At 46.9% G+C, this 18,217-nt stretch overlaps 1 protein-coding gene and 1 non-coding gene across 4 annotated transcripts in view; one reads left to right on the top strand and one right to left on the bottom strand.

The window, feature by feature from the left end:
* RAB7A (RAB7A, member RAS oncogene family) overlaps positions 1-18,217 on the top strand; it is a 93,898-nt gene that overhangs the window by 31,428 nt on the left and 44,253 nt on the right. For 2 of the 3 annotated variants that reach the window (XM_073787777.1, XM_073787778.1), the window contains exon 1: positions 3,652-3,822. The exons of the other annotated variant lie outside the window; for it this stretch is intronic. The gene's annotated coding sequence lies outside the window, so the exon portion shown is untranslated. Of the gene's footprint in view, positions 1-3,651; positions 3,823-18,217 lie in introns of those variants that run through there. 3 annotated transcript variants of the gene reach the window in all.
* Positions 18,013-18,119, bottom strand: LOC117314048 (U6 spliceosomal RNA). Its single transcript, XR_004528731.1, has one exon. It is a non-coding gene; the product is annotated as a U6 spliceosomal RNA (small nuclear RNA).

Here is an 18,217-nt window from a genome sequence, read left to right as displayed (position 1 = left end):
CCCCGGACTTCTCCTCACACGCAACACACATGTCAAAGGCCTTCCCACCACCCATGAGATTCTGCGTGAGCCAGCTCTGCCCGTCTCCCCACCCCCTCTCTTCCCTCTCTCCCTTCCTCATTCTGCCCAACCACACTTGAACAGGACACCTTGTCTCTGCACAAAGCTATTGCCTCTGCTGTTCCCTTGTCCCGTAACACCTTCTGCTCAGGTAATCTCAGCAGGGTCGCTCCATCTTGTCAACAGGTCTCTCTGCTCAAATGTCACCTCCTTAGGGAGCCTTTCTCACCACCTGTGTCGAATGTCACCTCTCCTCCAACTTCCCTCACTGTCCGAGAAGCCCATCTTATCGCCTGCATCCCATTTATCACTCTGTGGATTTCTTTTTTTTAATCTAAATATTTTTTAATTAGAAAAAATTTATTTATTTATTTGGCTGCACCGGGTCTTAGTTGCGGCACGCGGCATCTTCGTTGCCGTGTGCAGGATCTTCAGTTGCGGCGTGCGGGGATCTAGTCCCCTGACCAGGGATCGATCGAATGTGGGCTCCCTGCATTGGGAGCGCAGAGTCTTAACCACTGGACCACCAGGGAAGTCCCTAATTTAAATATTTGGTAGTTAATACAGTCCCATAGTTAAAACTTAAAGATAATATAGGGACTTCCCTGGTGGCGCAGTGGTTAAGAATCCACCTGCCAATGCAGGGGACACGGGTTCGAGCCCTGGTCCGGGAAGATCCCACATGCTGTGGAGCAAGTAAGCCCGTGAGCCACAACTACTGAGCCTGCGCGCTAGAGCCCGTGCTCCGCAACAAGAGAAGCCACCGCAATGAGAAGCCTGCACACCGCAACGAAGAGTAGCTCCCGCTCACCACAACTAGAGAAAGCCTGCGCAAAGCAACGAAGACCCAACGCAGCCAAAAATAAATTTATTAGGAAAAAAAAAGTAAGGCCAACCCAAATGCAAAAGGAAGGGAAGTAGATTCCACAACTCAAAGGAAGGAGGAACAAAGAATTTACCACTTTTTTAAATCTATCGTGGTCTACCTTCAGGATACAGATTTTGTCTAGTTCTCCTGTGTGCCAGATATGCTCACCTCCTCCCAGAGGCCCTAAAAATCTCATCCCAGTACATCACTGGCTCATAGTGGATCTTGTGTAAATCAGGTCCTGGTGCAAATGAGGCTCCTCAGAAGATGAAGTTCCTGTGATTCCTCAAGAACAGTTTCTTGAATATGTTTCTCTTGATCTGAAGACCTGTGAGCTACGGGCATGTTTTCTACTCTCCACAGCACAGAGCCAACAAACAGAGTTGACAAGCACATGACAACCGGAGCAGACCCTTCTCTTCAAAAGGGGAAAAACAGGAGTGACATAGCTACGACTGGGTCACAGCAATTTTGAAATCCAGTTAGGCACATGTTGTCAGTTTTCTGATAAGGGTCCAATCCTGCTCCTTGGGAATAATTCTCTGCAGCTCCCGACTCCACCTTCTTGGCTGATGGGTTTCTTCGGAGTAGTCCTTTCTTTTTCATGAGAAATAGCCATGTTTGCATTTGAATAGCCATCTTGGTCTGCTTCTTAGAAAGCTGGGGGTTCACAGGTCTCTTTATTTTTGTGCTCTGCCTTTTTCTGTGTTCTCTAGTTGTTTCTTTAAGCCTAGCATTTTGAATGGCTGCAGAGTGGGGTGGAATTACCATAATTCTTGGCTTCGGAGTCCATTTCCAACTTGCATTGCCCTGAATACTCTATAAATGGTACTCACTGAGCATCTACTGTGCCCCAGCACTGTTCTAATCAAGGATATGGCAATGAATGAAACAGACAAAATCCCTACCCTTACGGAACTGCCATTCTAGTGGGGGAGAGGGACAGTAAGCAAACAAGAAAGCAATATGAAGAAACAAGAAAGCAGGAAGGGAGATAGCAAGTGGATGTTTTATGTCTAGTGTGATAGGAAGAGGAACTTCAGTTTTATTTAGGGAAGGCCATTCTCACTGAGAAGATGACATTTAAGTCAAAACATGAAGAAAGTGAGGGAGTGGCCATACAGATATCTGAGGGAAGAACTGTCCGGATCGAAAGAAATACAACTGCAAAGGCTTTAGTTACACGTGTGCCTTCTCTTTTCTTAAACTAGTGTAGTCTGAGCAGACTGATCAGAGGGGATGTTAGAAGGAGATGAGGTCCGAGAAGTATCTAAGGGGTCAGGACTTTTTTTTTTTTTTTTTTTTGGCGGCTTGCAGGATCTTAATTCCCCAACCAGGGATCCAACATGGGCCCTTGGCAATGAAAGCGCAGAGTCCTAACCACTGGACTGCCAGAGAATTCCCAGGATAGGACCTTTTGTTTGTAAAGCCTTTAGTTTTTATTCTGACCTATGGGAATAGTTTGAGCAGGAGAATGACATGGTTTGACATTTTTATAGAATTACTCTGGCTACTGTGTTAAGACTGGATAGGGAATGAGGTGGGAGCAGGAAACCAAGGTTGTTGCCATAATCCAGGTGAGAAATGATGGCGGTTCAGAAAAGGGGGAGTCACATTCCGGATATCTTTTGAAGCTTGTGGATGAGGGGTCCGAGAGAAGGGGAGTTGAGTTAGTTTCCTAGAACTGCTGTCACAAATCATCACAAGTTTGGTAGTTAAAACAACAGAAATGGGCTTCCCTGGTGGTGCAGTGGTTGGGAGTCCTCCTGCCGATGCAGGGGACGCGGATTCGTGACCCGGTCCGGGAAGATCCCACATGCCGCGGAGCGGCTGGGCTCGTGAGCCATGGCCGCCGAGCCTGCGCGTCCGGAGCCTGTGCTCCGCAACGGGAGAGGCCACAACAGTGAGAGGCCCGCGTACCGCAAAAAAACGCAAAAACCAAAAAAAACAGAAATACGTTCTCTCAAATACAAAAGTCTAAACTCAACACCGTTTCTCCCCGCTCTTGCTGCTGGCATTCTTTGGGTTGTGGCTACTCACTCCAGCCGCTGACTCCATCTCCACGTGGCCTTCTCTTCTCTGTGTCTCTTATAAGGACACTTGTCATTGGATTTAGGGCCCCCCCATGGTAATCGAGGATGATCTCTCTCCAGATCCTTAATTACACCTTCAAATACCCTTTTTCCAAATCAGGTCACACCCACGGGTTCCAGGATGTGTAGGGGGGGGTCACTATTCAACCCACTACGGGGATCAAGAATGATTCCAAAGTTTTTGTACCCAGCAACCAAAAGAATGAAGTTTGCATGAACCAGTAAGAAAAGGCTATGAGAGGAGCATGTTTTTGAAGATGGAGCCAAAGTTCTGAGTAGATTCTAATGTGTGCAGGTGGAGCTGGAGCTGGGTAGGGTGCCCCGTCCTTCGCAGAGCTCTAGTGGGTTCAATTTCTTTGCTTCTCTTTTGGTGCTAAGTTCAGGGGCTGAGGCATCGGTGGGTGGGTCCAGCATGGCGCCACCCTGCTCCCGGCCGGGCCTCAAAGATGGCCGCAGCCACTGGGGGCAGACATGTTTGGGCCACGTGACCCAGGCCCAGGCCCGAGGCGGCTGAACTTGACGCACGGTAGAGGCGGGGCTCCTCCCCCGCAGCCCTGGCGTCGAGCGTCTCGTGACAGGTACTTCCGCTCGGGGCGGCGGCGGTGGCGGAAGTGGGAGCGGAGCCGGAGTCTTGGCCATAAAGCCCGAGGCGGCGGCGGCGGCGGCGGCGGAAGCTTGGACAGGCCGAGGAGCCCGCCGGAATCGGAGCTTGGACTTTCCTTCGCTCCTGTCGACCCCTCGTCTCCTCCTCGGCGGAGCCCTCGCGACGCGCCCGGCCCGGAGCCTAGCGGAGCGGCCGCGGTAAGTGGCGGCCCGGCCCCATCCCCCTCCCGGCCCTAGGTCGCCGGTGCGCGCCGTTCGCGTCTTGGGCAGGCCCGGCCCGGCCTCTTGGGGAGCTCCGTGTCTTCGGGCCCGGCGTCAGGCCGGCCGAGCGTCCGCGGGGGTGTCAGAGGTCGCCGGGTGTGACCCCGGCTGGCGGCGCGCACGCCTGTTTCCCGGGGCGTCCGGCCCGAGACAGCCAGGGCGACCTAGCCTGGGCGGCCCGGCACTGGGGCGGCGGCCGAGGGCGGGGGCCGGCCGACCAGCGGCGGGGGCGCCGCCCACCCTGCTCCGGTGCCAGGCAGAGCCGCGTGCCCGCCGTCCGGTCCTACCGATGCGGATGAGGGTCCCCGACGCCGCGAGTCCACGGAGACCCGGGTCACGTGTCCCGGGCTCCCTCGGGCGCCTCGGGCTCCCGCGACTGGGAGCTTTTTATCACAAAGACGTTACGGTGAGGCGTGGAAGAAGTTTCCAAACTTGCTGGGGGAGAGACGGTGGCTGGGTGCAGAGCTGTGTTTGGTTCGGACCGCGGCGGGGCCCGCTTAGGGCGTTCAGTTCGGGCTTCCCCGAAAGGAATGGTTCGCAAAACTGGGAAAATTGAAAATAACAGTAGCAAACATTGGAGCGGTTACTTCATGTTAGGCAGCGTGGCGATATTTCTGCACCGATTATTGTATTTAATTCTCAGAATAGACTTCTCAAGTACCATTACTGTGCCGACTTACAGATAGGGAAATGGAAGATCGGAGAGGTTAAGTCATTTGCCCAAGGTCGCAGAAGTAATAAGTTATGGAGCGGAGATTTGAGTCCAGGCGCCCAGACTCCAGAGCACTGTGCTCGGCCTCCGGATTGTACTGCTTTCTGATGCCCCTGAAGCTTGTGAAGTATCTTTTGCCACCTGGTATCTGTCTCTCTCCGCCTCCTTTCTTTCTAGTGATGTCATTTTGGAAGCCTTTTCTGGTGCCATTAGTTCTGCCTTAAAACCATAACATATTCCATTTGCAGTTGTGAGTTTTAACACAGTTTTTTGTTTTCAAGTAGTGTAGTGCCAGTAAACTGGGAGCTCTAGCATCATAGCAGAGTACTCAATTGAGGTTTGAAAGTTTTTGTTACCTACGTCTTCTGTCAAATGAGTTGGGCTGGCAGTCCTGCCATGTGGTTCTTTCCTGTTGAAAATACTGTATCTTCTCTTTGGATTCCAAAAGAACAGGCTCTTGTCTCTTCCTTGTGACTGAAGCAGCTGATTACCCGCATGACTTCTCATCCATGGATTGATAAAGTCTTCTTTTGGTGTGCTTCTCTCTCCAGACTTAGGAGAGTTTGTTCAGATTTGAGTCTAAGAACTGGAAAGTGAGTTGTGAGTACTTCTCCTGAAGATCCTGTCCAAGCCCTGTTGTAGTCTGATTTCTTTTCTTTTGTTTTTAAACTTTGTTACCCAGCCTGATATACTTAAGTGGGTATTAAGTGTGGTAGCCTTAAGTATTGTTTGCATTTAGAGGAGTGTAACGATGAGTAGCGTTTCATCCATTCATCAGCTGTTTTGAGTATCTACCATGTATCAGGCATTGCCTGTTGACTCAGGGAGATAGACCTGGTTCCTATCCTCAAGGAATTTAAAGATGGTGAGTGATCACGGCCAGGAATTCTCTTGTGGAATGGCTTGGCGGTAGAATTTGAGATTTTTTTGTAAAAGGAGTTATTTTTCATCTCAGCAAGTGCATTCAGAGTAATCCAGGCAGCACGGTGTTCTGGGTAACTTGAAAGCCTTGTTCATTTTAACAACAGCATTTGATTTGGTTTGCTTTTGAAAAGAGTTCATAGAAGATAATATCACAGTTTCTAAATTGGTCGTGTTTTTTGAAGGGTAATTTTCATCTCTAAACTTGTTTTACCTTTTGCTCTCCAGCATTTTTTGTTGTTCACTGAAGAGGGGGTTGGTGTCACTGTCATCTTACAGTGCGAATGTCAGCTTCGGGGGCTGTCTGAGCAGAGGTGCACTTGGCAGGCTGGGGCTGCTGCTTTAGCCGACAGTGAAAGTTTCATGTGCCACCTCCCAGTCTCAGTACCAGTATCATCCTAGATAAAACCCTCCGCCACCCCACGTCCCACAAGTCCTCTGGTTTCCCTTCTTTAAGAGGGGACGTGAGTTTTGCATTTGTGGTAGAATTTCAAGAGTAGCCAAACAGAAGGGGGAGTGGAATATAGAAGATACTCTAAAACAGCTTTATTTGGACATTTTTTCAGGTAATTGTTAGCAACCTCATGGAGCAAAAATATTTCTTGGTGCCAACCAGGCCTAACCCCTGCCCCAAACCCCATAAACAAAGAGCATTGCTTTATAGTACAGTGTGGCTTTGAATCCAGTTCCTGACCCCACCACCAAGCGAAGCAGAACGTTTTGGTTGTTTGATTAGCTTATAATAAATTTCCAAAGGGACCTGCCCTGAGAACATCCTTGCCCTTCGGTTTGGCGTTAGTCTTTCTATGCAAAGGTGTAGCAAACCCAGACCACACACGTGGGAGAGCCCTTTTATGCACTATTTCTCTCTGAGATTTGACGTAGATATTTACCATTATTACTGTCATGAGTTGTCTGGCTCTCCATCTACGTAATTCACATATGGCTAAGGAGAACTCACCAGGCTGTTGGTCTGGGAGTTAGAGTCCGGGTGTTCCGGGGAAGTCTGGAGGAGTCCTCCTGCATGAGGCCCAGACGGTGGTTCACCTGGCACTGATGTCATGCCTGAAGGAGGCTGGAGCTGGGGAAGTTAGCTCCCCCCACTTCGCTGCTCCTGGCTTTCTGCTGCTTCCTGTCTCCCCTGTAAGGTGGCGGTTGTATTCCCGGCATTTGTTCCTCTGCGTGATCACACCTGCGTCTGTGACTGCCGTCTGCTAGAGCTGTGTGCTTCTGTCTGCAGTTTGCTGCGATGTGTTGATCTCTTCAGTTATTTGCTCTCGCACGTTCCTTGTATTTTCTGCTTTTTCCTTCCCGCATATGGCATTAAACACAGAAAAATAGTTTGCACTTATATTTTAAAACTTGTTAATGGCGGCTGTGGTTAGTGTGATTTGTGAATCAAAAGTAAAAGTGATGCGGTGCGGGAAATCAGAACAGGCTTTTTAGCACTGTCTCCGACTAGTTTCAATTTTAGTACTCCAGGCTGTGATTTCAGAAACAATTTAAGAATAGCTACTTGCAGAATGTCTCCATGGGGGAGGAAGAGAGCTTGGGAGTTGGTTCCAGTGGTGACATGCAGTATTGGCCTTGTTCATCTCCCTGAAGATGCAGGGCTTAATGCAGGGGATCTCAGGCCTTGCCCGGGGCTCTCTGTTTTGGTGATGTCGTCACTGCCGCGGAGATCAGTCTCACTGATTCTGTTGTCCATATCCTGGTTGTCTAGGACTGCTTGCTGTCTGCACAGAGCACGTTTGAGGAAGCCCATCAAGGGAGTCAGGGACCTTGCTTGGCTCTCAAGTGGCCTTGCGTGCGTGCCCGTCCCCAGGTGCAGGGAAGCGCCTTCTCTGGTCTCCCCACCCTCTCACAGCCAGAGGGCTTGCTCTTACTACTGCCTTTCCTGGACTTAAGCTCAGCTCAGTTAGGGAATACTTTAAAATTTCCATTGTGAAGTAAAAAGTTACGTCATTGGTTTCCAATCTTGGTATGCAGTTTTAATTTTAAAAATTTATTACCATTTGAGTTGTTTTGAGAGTACACAACAAAGCTACTATGAATTAACCTTTAAAAAACCTGATTGTAACAGCACAGACTTTATGAAAAATAATGCCTTCTTACATGTGCTATTCAGTCAGGCTACCGACAGTTCTCTGTGTACTTACAGGCCAGGGGACCCAGAAATAAATCTGGGTCGTTTGGGCAGCCCACAGGTTAAGAGCCACGTTAAAGTCCTCCAGCCTGTCCTGTTCAGTTGATGGTTGTTAAAGAACGTTCTTTTTTTTTTTTTAATGAATTATTTATTTATTTTAGGCTGCATTGGTTCTTCATTGCTGTGCTCGGGCTTTCTCTAGTTGTGGTGAGCTCGGGCTACTCTTCGTTGCCGTGCACCGGCTTCTCATTGCGGTGGCTTCTCTTGTTGCGGAGCACGGGCTCTAAGCATTCAGACTTCAGTAGTTGTGGCGCATGGGCTTAGTTGCTCCGCGGCATGTGGGATCTTCCCGGACCAGGGCTCGAACCCGTGTCCCCTGCATTGGCAGGCGGATTCTTAACCACTGCGCCACCAGGGAAGTCTGCATTCATGTTTTGTAGAAACTTTTCCTACATGGTATTTGTCTTTCAGTGTTTTTTAATGTTTGCCTAGTGCTTAACAGTTCACATAGGATTTCAGCTGGTGTTCACAGCAGCCCTGCAGGCTTAAGAGGGTGGCCGAGCCTGGGTGCTCAGGTGGCCCGGCTACTCTAATGCTAGTCTGGGTCTCCTGAAACACAGCTGAGGCTCTTTCTGATGCACCAGCCTGGCTTTTTGATTATTCATGATTGCTGTAACGCACTCAGCATTTGACTCCTTATAAAAACGTATCTTTCTTCCACTGTTTTTTATTTAAAATGACATTTCTCTTTTGCTGATTATTAAATAAGTCATTTCTTTTAAAAAAAAAGGTAGGAAAATTCAGAAGTAAAAAGAAGAAAAATTCAATTCACTACTCTGAGGCAGACTGGAGTGTTAACTGGTTATTTAATTCTTATGAATGTATACTTTAATGAGATTCAATTTTTAAAGTATGGTATGAGAGATTAACTTTGGAGGGCCCTGGATATTCTTTGGATCCTTTGACTTGTGGGACCCCTCTAGATAAACACTCAGTGGTGGGAAGCTGGGATCCGGAGACTAGCTGTATTTTTCAAATGTTTAGTGGTAACAGGTGAAGAACCTGATGCATTCAGTACCATAATGAGGTTTTTTTTGCCGTGGTGACAATGGATCAGTAAGTTGTTGCAACTTGTCATTTCTACATTTTAGTGAACTGTGAATTTGCAGTAGGGCATATGAAAAGCGTACAGATAAATGAACAACTTCGAGAGTTTTCATAAACTCAGAAATAAGCCCCCTTGTGCCTCCTTCAGGTCATTGTCATCCCCTCCTGCTGCTTTTTAAAAAAATGTTCTAGTTTTCCATTTACCTTTTTTTTTAATATTCATTTATTTATTTAGGCTGCACTCAGTCTTAGTTGTGGCATGCGGGCTCTTAGTCATGGTACGCATGCAGGATCTAGTTCCCCAACCAGGGATCGACCCCTGGATCCCTGCATCGGGAACTTGGAGTCTTACCCACTGTACCACCAGGGAAGTCCCTCCTCCTGCTGATTTTTAACACTGTAGTTTAATTTTGTCTGACTCGACTTTGTGTAAATCATACACTGTGTATCCTTTTGTATCCCTTTCTTTGAGTCATTGTTGCCTGTGAGATTTTCTGTTGGGTGCAGTGGTAACTCCATTTTCATTGCTCAGTAGTATTTGATTATATGATACACCGTAGTGTTTTTATTAACTTATTGATGGGCATTTGGGTAGCTTGTAGTTTGTGGCTGGTAAAAATAATGCTGTATCGGGACTTCCCTGGTGGTTCAGTGGTTAAGATTCCACGATTCCACTGCAGGGGGCACGGGTTCAACCCCTGGTCAGGGAAGTCTCACATGCCACGCGGTGCGGCCAAAAAAAAAAAATGCTGTATGAATATTCTTGGTTTGTCTTTTGATGACTGTATGCACACATTTCCATAAGTTAATGCTGAGGAGTGGAAAGTTTCAGCGTGTATATCTGTATATTGCTAGGGCTGCTATAACAAATACCACAGACTGGGTGGCTTAAACAACAGAAATTTACCTTCTCATGATTCTGGAGCCTAGAAGTCCGAGATCGAGGTGTTGGCCGGGTTGGTTTCTTCAGAGGCCTCTTTCCTTGGCTTGTAGGTGAGCATCTTCTCCTTGTGACCGCATATGGTCTTTTCTCTATAGGGGTCCGTGTCCTAACCTCCTCTTACAAGGACACCAGTCTGATGAGGGCCCACCCTCATGACCTCGTTTAACTTTAATCACCCCTTTGAGAGCTCCGTCTCCAAATACAGTCATATTTTGACATTTTGAGGTACCAGAGGGTAGGACTTCATAAATTCTTGGGGGGGTGGGGTGGGGGACAAAATTCAGTCCGTAACGGTATGTGCTGCACCTCGGTAGACACTGCCGGCTTTCCAAGGCTGTATCCTGCTTTACACTCCCATCAGCGGTACGTGAGAGTTCCAGGTATTCCACATCTTTGCTGACGCTTATTTTCATTTTGCCCTTGTGGTGCTAGCATCGTATCTCCCTCCAGTACCAGCATGGGGAATCCTTGAGGGGGTGGGGAGGTTGTTTCTGGAGCCATATGTGTCATAACTTGAGACTGCCTCTTGTAAATGCTTTTTAAACCCGTTGGGAATAGAAAAGCAGAATGACTTCAGTCTAGTGAGCAGTTAGCCCCCCTTAGTTGCCCTTATGGGTTAGTTTTTGCATTTATAATCTGGACTGATTCCTGGGGATGGAATTGGCTTCAAAGTGTCACCTGCAGGGTATAAATCTAGCCATGGTAGAGAGTGCTTTCACTGAAGTTCTTTTTCCGTCTGACACTTGGATTCCCTCATACATGTGCTAGGACTAGGTCTGTTCTGCATGTTCTGACTGACCATTTAGGTATTAGTTGGTGTTTGACCAGCCGCCTTCTGGCTGCGTGATCTTGAGCTTTGTGCATCCACTGTAGGCCTCGGTTTGATTGGAATAATAGTACATGCCCTTGCCCTTCCCCCACTCGAATCTCCTTGAGGGCAGGGATGAATCATTATTCTAGCATGGATCTTGAAATATTACTCAGTAAACTTAAAAATATTTTTCCAGTTCTCACTTTGGACACTGCTTTACTATCTGTAGCATGTAAGTTTTGCTTCTGGGCCACTGATTAATATGGATAGCCTTCCTGAATGATAAATTATGTGTTCTGTGTTCATTTGACACAGTTTTATTGTCTACTGTAAGAAAATACTGCTGACAGCTGTGGGGAGTATCAAATAAAAAACACTGGAGGTTTAGGAATAATTGTAAAAACAAGACAGGTGAGAGTCACAAAAATGCTGGAAGTGTTCAGTGACTGGGTTAGGTGGTGCTGAGTAGATTTTGGATGAATTGATATGGAGGGGAGACTCGGGAAAGCCATTGTAGTTGGAGGGAATGGCATAGCAAACGAATGGAGGTGGGGGAACGTAGGGCAGATGGAGGGACTATGGTACCTCAAATTGGGGAATGGCAGTATGTATGGGGGCCAGACGGGGGTGGGGAGGGGACGAACTCCAGTGCCATGTTGAAGGATTTATGTTTAACAAAGTGGTACTTCACTGGGTGGTGCTAGGATAGGGCGTAATCCTTTCACTTGATGTCACAATCCTATTGGGTAAGACTGATGCTGTCCCAGTTATGGATTTATAGTTTACCTAAAGAAACACACATTAAGGGATGAGTGGGGCTAGGACTGAAATACAGGTGGCATGCTTAAACCTTCAGAGAGGTACTTGCTCAGAAATGCGTTTAACACAGGTTAAAAGTAAGAGCTGGTTTGGGGGGGATGGGCTGGAGAAAGAGAGCAGTTAACTTGGTTTTCTTCTTGAGCCGGTCAGCACATGTGGACACTTCTTACCAGTTTATGGGCAATGTTTTATTGGCTAAATGCCTGAGATAATCTAGGGTTCATATCAAACGTTCAAACTATTGAAAAATAGTTGTGTGTAACTCTCGTTTTCCATTTTGTCTTACCAACAAATAAAAAAAAAGGCACTGTCGTCGTGGTCTGTTAATACAGACTCTTAGCTCTTGGTTTGGCACCTGCATTTAGAACAGTGGGAGCATCATAGTCAAGAATCTGTTGATCCAGGGGCTGCAAAGTCCTCGTAACAAGAATCGCTTTCCAAGGAACTTGATTCTTTGAGAAGGTGGGCTTAGTTTTCCCCCTCCCCACACATGAATCTGATACTTTGAACAGAGTATATATATACACACAGACAAATAATCTCTTTACTTTTTGTAGAGCTTAATGGTTACCTTGTTTGATGCTTCACTTCCAAGTTCAAACTAAGCAGCAGCATTTGCCTTGTCAGAATCTTTTTTCAGAAGCAAGAGCAGCCTGAAAGAACATGCTCAGTATCCCGACTAGCGCTCCATATTCCAGGTTAGTGGATCCAGGCAGATGTGTCTTTAACCCCAAGAATGCTGAGAAGAATAGCACCTTCTTATTTTCTTTTTTCTTTTCTTTTCCTTTTTTTTTTTTGCGGTACACGGGCCTCTCACCTCTCACTGTTGTGGCCTCTCCCGTTTTGGAGCACAGGCTCCGGATGTGCAGGCTCAGCGGCCATGGCTCACGGGCCCAGCTGCTCCGCGGTATGTGGGATCCTCCCGGACCAGGGCACAAACCCGTGTCCCCTGTATCGGCAGGCGGACTCTCAACCAGTGCGCCACCAGGGAAGCCCTCTTTTTTTTTTTTTTTTAAAGATAAGTACTTTTTTTTTTAAATTAATTTATTTTTAGCTGTGTTGGGTCTTTGGTGCTGTGCGCCGGCCTTCTCTAGTTGCGGTGAGCGGGGACTACTCTTCGTCGCCGTGTGCGGGCTTCTCATTGCCGGGGCTTCTCCTGCGGAGCACGGGCTCTAGGCGCACGAGCTTCAGTAGTTGTGGCTCACGGGCTCTAGAGCGCAGGCTCAGTAGTAGTGGCACACGGGCTTAGTTGCTCCGCGGCCTGTGGGATCTTCCCGGACCAGGGCTCGAACTCGTGTCCCCTGCATTGGCAGGCAGGTTCTTAACCCCTGCGCCACCAGGGAAGCCCAGAATAGCACCTTACGGAAGAGAATAGCCTTTGTAAACTTTAGTGATCTTTTTTAAGTGTTCTTTTAAAGTGTTTTTGAAAAGAGGGATGCTTTGACTATTCTGTTTCTTTTGAAATGTAAATTTCCAGGTAGTGAGTTTTCCAGCAGCATCTGACTGAATTGGCTGGGTTTTTCTGTAGTAACAAATAATCTCAAAATGGCCAGCGTGGGGGCTTCCCTGGTGGCGCAGTGGTTGAGAGTCTGTCTGCTGATACAGGGGACGCGGGTTCGTGCCCTGGTTCGGGAAGATCCCACATGCCACGGAGCGACTGGGCCCATGAGGCATGGCCGCTGAGCCTGCACGTCCGGAGCCTGTGCTCCGCAACGGGAGAGGCCACGGCAGTGAGAGGTGAGAGGCCCGCGTACAGCAAAAAAAAAAAAAAAAAAAAAAGGCCAGCGTGTCCAGTATGGATTTTCCGGGGGCTCTGTGTCATCCTTACTCCAGCTGAAGAAGCAGCCACAACAGTGTGGGACGCTGTTGGCTGTCTTGGCAAAGTAAAGGAGAACTGTTGGAGGGTCTTGCTCCCGTGATTAAGTGTTCCAGCCCAGAGATGACACGTCACTTCTGCTCACAGCTCACTGGTTAGAGTGAGTCACACTGCACAAGGGATCAAGAGGCGCTTGACTTGGAAAGCACAGAGTTGGAAATATTGGAGAAATGGTGCTAGCTTTACAGTGGCTGGCTTCCGTGGGTAATAGCTGTTGGGGGAAGGTGCCTCATTTGTAGATTCTTGTTCCATTAGCTAGTAATTTAAATGCAAAAAAGAATGCCAAGTTGCCCATAAATCTTCTCTCACAAATCAGCTTCCTATCGTAAGAAATTTATTTCTTTTAAATGATAAGTGGGATAATCTCAATTCGATTTGCCCGAAGTAGGCGTGAAAGGAACGTTTGAGTGTGAGCCCTCCCTTGCCGTCTACATTTTCAGTACCCTCGCCCAGCTCCCCCCCACCGCATCCTTCTTGTGAAGTGCTACTGGATAGTCTTGAAGTGGTCCTTAGGTCCCATTCCTTCCCTGGTGCAGAACCCTATGTTTTTCTACACAAACTGTCTCCAGCTTGTCTTCCTGGCTTTGTCCTTTTGATGCAGACCCTGTGTTGCCCTGACTTGCTGTATTTAACCTTTTCCTGACCACACTTTGTTCCCTGCTTCCTACAGTTCGGTTCCTACCACTCCCCTTCATCTCTGTGTTCTGTCTGTTGGCGTCCTGCCTTGCTCAGGCACCACCAGCTTCATTTCCTAAGTTATTCCCATCATATTCCCACCTTTCACTGAATCCCTGGGACCTGTATATGTGTGTCTTAAACACGTGTTATAGATGTTCTACCTGCTCTAGGAGAGGTTCTTAGGGTAAAACCCAGACTTATTTATTTAAACCAATAAGCCTTTTGCGGTGGGCGGGCACTGTGCAGCTTGCAGGATCTCAGTTCCCGGACCAGGGATTGAACCTGGGCCACGGCAGTGAAAGCCCTGAATCCTAACCACGAGGCAACCAGGGAACTCCCAGATCCTAGACTAATTTATGTTTTCCCTCCAAAGGTAACCGTATGAAAGAAAGAACTAAAAATACGTTCCCCGAGTGGCTTTTGATAGATACATACACACACACATCTGTTGTGCTCCCTGCTGAAAATTCCTCACCTTGTTTGAAATTGGTGGACCAGAAGCTGGAGGATTGTAGAGGCTTCCTTAAGCAGGGCCATGGGATGGATCTCAATGGAGTTGCTAAGCTTCAGTTTCCACTGCTGGAAAATGAGAGTACACTGGTCCCCCCTTATCCCCAGTTTCGCTTTCTGCAGTTTCGGTTACCTGCGGTCAACCGTGGTCCAAAAATATTAAATGGAGAATTCCAGAAGTAAACAATTCGTAATTTTCAATTGCGTGCTGTTCTGAGTAGCATGATGAAATCTCCCTCCTTCCCACCTGGAATCCCCAACTGTCCACATTCTCCGCTCCAGACGTCCAGGCCTTGACACTGCCATGGCCCCACCATCTGGGATCGCTGCAAGCGATGGTCCGCCTTTAGATGTGTAGTCAGAAGGCCAGCAGTGGCACAACGCCATTTTATCCTCTCACGTCACAAGAAGAGGTGGGGTGAGTACAGTACAGGAAGATATTTTGAGAGAAACCACATTCATATTTTATTACAGTATATTGTTATAATTGTTCTGTTTTGTTATTAGTTATTGCTGTAAATCTCTTTGCTTGCCTGACTGAAAGTTAAACTTTATCATAGGTGTGTATGTATAGGAAGAACACAGTGAACAGGGTTGGGTGCTGTGTGTGGTTTCAGGCATCCACTGGGGTTTGCCCGTATCTCCCATGGATCAGGGGGGACTAAGTGCCCACAGGATCCTGCCTATTCTAATTTTCTTTGGCTCTTGCTCATACTGCAGTGGCGTTTGCAGTATCCTAATTGGCAAGATGACGTCATGGAAACGTAAAGGACCCTTTCAGCCACGGAGAAGCTGTCACCTATGTGGAGCCCTGCTCATTCACTTCTTTAGAGGAGCAGGGGGGACCTCACTGCTAGGTGGCTAGATTTTTCCTAGAATGACTTGTTTCTAAATTACAGAAGCAGTGTAGAAGTCTTAAAGTCAATGGTTCTCTGTCATCCTTCCGATAGTTGGTGACCGTACTTCCAGACTTACATTTTTCTGTTTAAAGGGGGTCATACAGTGCACACTCTGTGTCTCTTGCTTGTTAAAGACTTCACTCAGCACCCGTCCGTGTCAGTGCCTGCTGTCGCTCGTGGCTGTGCGCTGCTGCTGCTGGCGTAGGCTAACGGTCCTCTCAATGAACACTTCAGGGACTTCTACCTTTTCTCTGTCACAAAATCATTTACTGTTTATCTTTGTCCACTTACCTGGTAGTTTCCCTGAGATATAGTGGTCATACCTACGTAAAATTTGCTACTCATTACTATAGTACCCCTAGGAAGGTTGTGTACTTAATATTTGTAGTTGGAGAATTCTATTTATATAGTTGCCAATTGTCAATTCTCTTAGTGTTTGCCAGTTTAACTAGTGGGGAAAATTTAAATGGTGCCTCATTGTTTAACATTTCCATTTCTTTGATAAGTGGATTAAACTTTAAAAAAAAGATTAGCCATTTATTTTTCTTTTGTGAATTGGCTTTTGTTCTTGAAAGCTCAGGTGAGGGTTTTTAAAAAACTGTATAGCGGGGCTTCCCTGGTGGCGCAGTGGTTGAGAGTCCGCCTGCCGATACAGGGGACACGGGTTCGTGCCCCGGTCCGGGAAGATCCCACATGCCGCGGAACGGCTGGGCCCGTGAGCCGTGGCCGCTGAGCCTGCGCGTCCGGAGCCTGTGCTCCGCAACGAGAGAGGCCACAACAGTGAGAGGCCCACATACCGCAAAAAAATCCCCAAAAAACATATATATGTATCAAGACTATTTCTTATATAATAAGAATATTTTTTATATAGGAAGAATATCAACGCTTTTTCATGTCGCAGTGTTCCTGGCTTGTTTCTTTTGGCTTGGTTTGGTTGATGCTGTGTTTTTGTAGTATAAAAACTTTTCTGTAGTCATGTCTGTCAATTTGTTTTGTTTTCTGGGTTTCATATTATACTTAGGCCTTCTCCTTTCCTAGGACAATAAAAACAATGGTTATTTTTTTCCTAGTACTTAGCACGTTTGGAATTCTTCTGTATGATGTGATGTCAGACTCTTTTTTTCCAAATGCATAGTTGCCTTAGTATTTCATTGTATTGTCATCTTTTCCTCACTGACTAGAAATTTTTTTTTATCACACACACTGATTTCCCATCTACATGTGTCTTTTGTGAATGCTTCTGTTCCATTCTTTGTTTCTGGGACAGTGCCGCTGGGTCAAGCTAGGAGATTGAGTCCGCTATCATAGACCTCCTGACAGGGAAAAGCCCTGGGTCAAGCTGCGAGATTGAGTCCGTTATCATAGACCTTCTGACAGGGAAAAGCCCTGGGTCAAGCTGGGAGATTGAGTCCGTTATCATAGACCTTCTGACAGGGAAAAGCCCTGGGTCAAGCTGGGAGATTGAGTCCGTTATCATAGACCTTCTGACAGGGAAAAGCCCTGGGTCAAGCTGGGAGACTGAATCCGTTATCATAAACCTCCTGACAGGGAAAAGCCCTGGGTCTAATGGCTCCACTGGTGAATTCTAACAGACATTTAAAGACAGCACCAGTTCTTCTCAGATTCTTCCCGAACATTGAAGAGGGGGGAAGATTTCTTAGCTCATTCTGTGAGACCAGCATTGCTCTGATATGAAAGCCAGACAAACACTACAAAAAAAAGAAAACCACAGAGTAGTATCTCTTATGAACAGTGATGCAAAAGCCCTTAACAAAATACCAGCAAATCAAATTCAGCAGCATATTAAAAGGATTATATACCGTGACCAAGTGGGATTTATTCCTGGAATGCTAGGATGGTTCCACAACCAAACAGCGATCATGAATACACCCCATTAACAGAATGAAAGGGAAAAAAACCATGTCATCTCAGTTGATGCAGAAAAGGCCTTTGACAAATTCAACACCATTTCACAATGAAAACGAAACACTGGGAATAGAAGGAAATTATTTCAACATAATAAAAGCCATGTATGAAAAACCCACAGTGAACGTTATACTCAGTGGTGAAAGACTAATACTTTGTCTTCTAAAATCAGGAACGAGGCAAGGATGCCCACTTTTACCCCTTCTATTCCAAACACTACTGGAAGTTCTAGCCAGAGCAGTTTGGCAAGAAAAAGAAATAAAACATCCAAATTGGAAAGCAAAGAGATACATGGTCTTATACGTGGAGTACCTTAAAGATTTCATACCAAAAAATTAAAAAACTAAAACCTGCTAAGAGCTAATAAACTAGTTCAACAAAGTTTCAGGATACAAAGTGAACACACAAAAATCAGCTGCATTTCTTTTTCTTTTTTTTTCTTTTATAATTTATTAATTTTGGGCTGCATTGGGTCTTCGTTGCTGTGTGCAGGCTTTCTCTAGTTATGGCGAGCAGGGTCTACTCTTCGTCCCGGTGCATGGGCTTCTCATTGCTCTGGCTTCTCTTGTTGCAGAGCACGGGCTCTGGGCGCGCGGGCTTCTGTAGTTGTGGCTTGTGGGCTCTGGAGTGCAGGCTCAGTAGTTGTGGCGCACAGGCTTAGTTGCTCCATGGCATGTGGGATCTTCCCGGACCAGGGCTCAAACCTGTGTCCCCTGCATTGGCAGGCGGATTCTTTTTTTTTTTTTAGTGAGATATTTTAATATAATTGCCTTATTAATAAAAACATGGAACGCTTTGCGAATTTGCGTGTCATCCTTGCTCAAGGGCCATGCTTATCTTCTCTGTATTGTTCCAATTTTAGTATATGTGCTGCCGAAGCGAGCACGGCAGGAGGATTCTTAACCACTGCACCACCAGGGGAGTTCCCATCAACTGCATTTCTATAGACTAAAAATGAACAATCCAAAGAGGAAATGAAGGAAA

This window comes from Tursiops truncatus, chromosome 10 (assembly GCF_011762595.2).
Source record: "Tursiops truncatus isolate mTurTru1 chromosome 10, mTurTru1.mat.Y, whole genome shotgun sequence".
Lineage (NCBI taxonomy): Eukaryota > Metazoa > Chordata > Mammalia > Artiodactyla > Delphinidae > Tursiops > Tursiops truncatus.
This window is presented reverse-complemented; position numbering and strand designations above follow the sequence as displayed.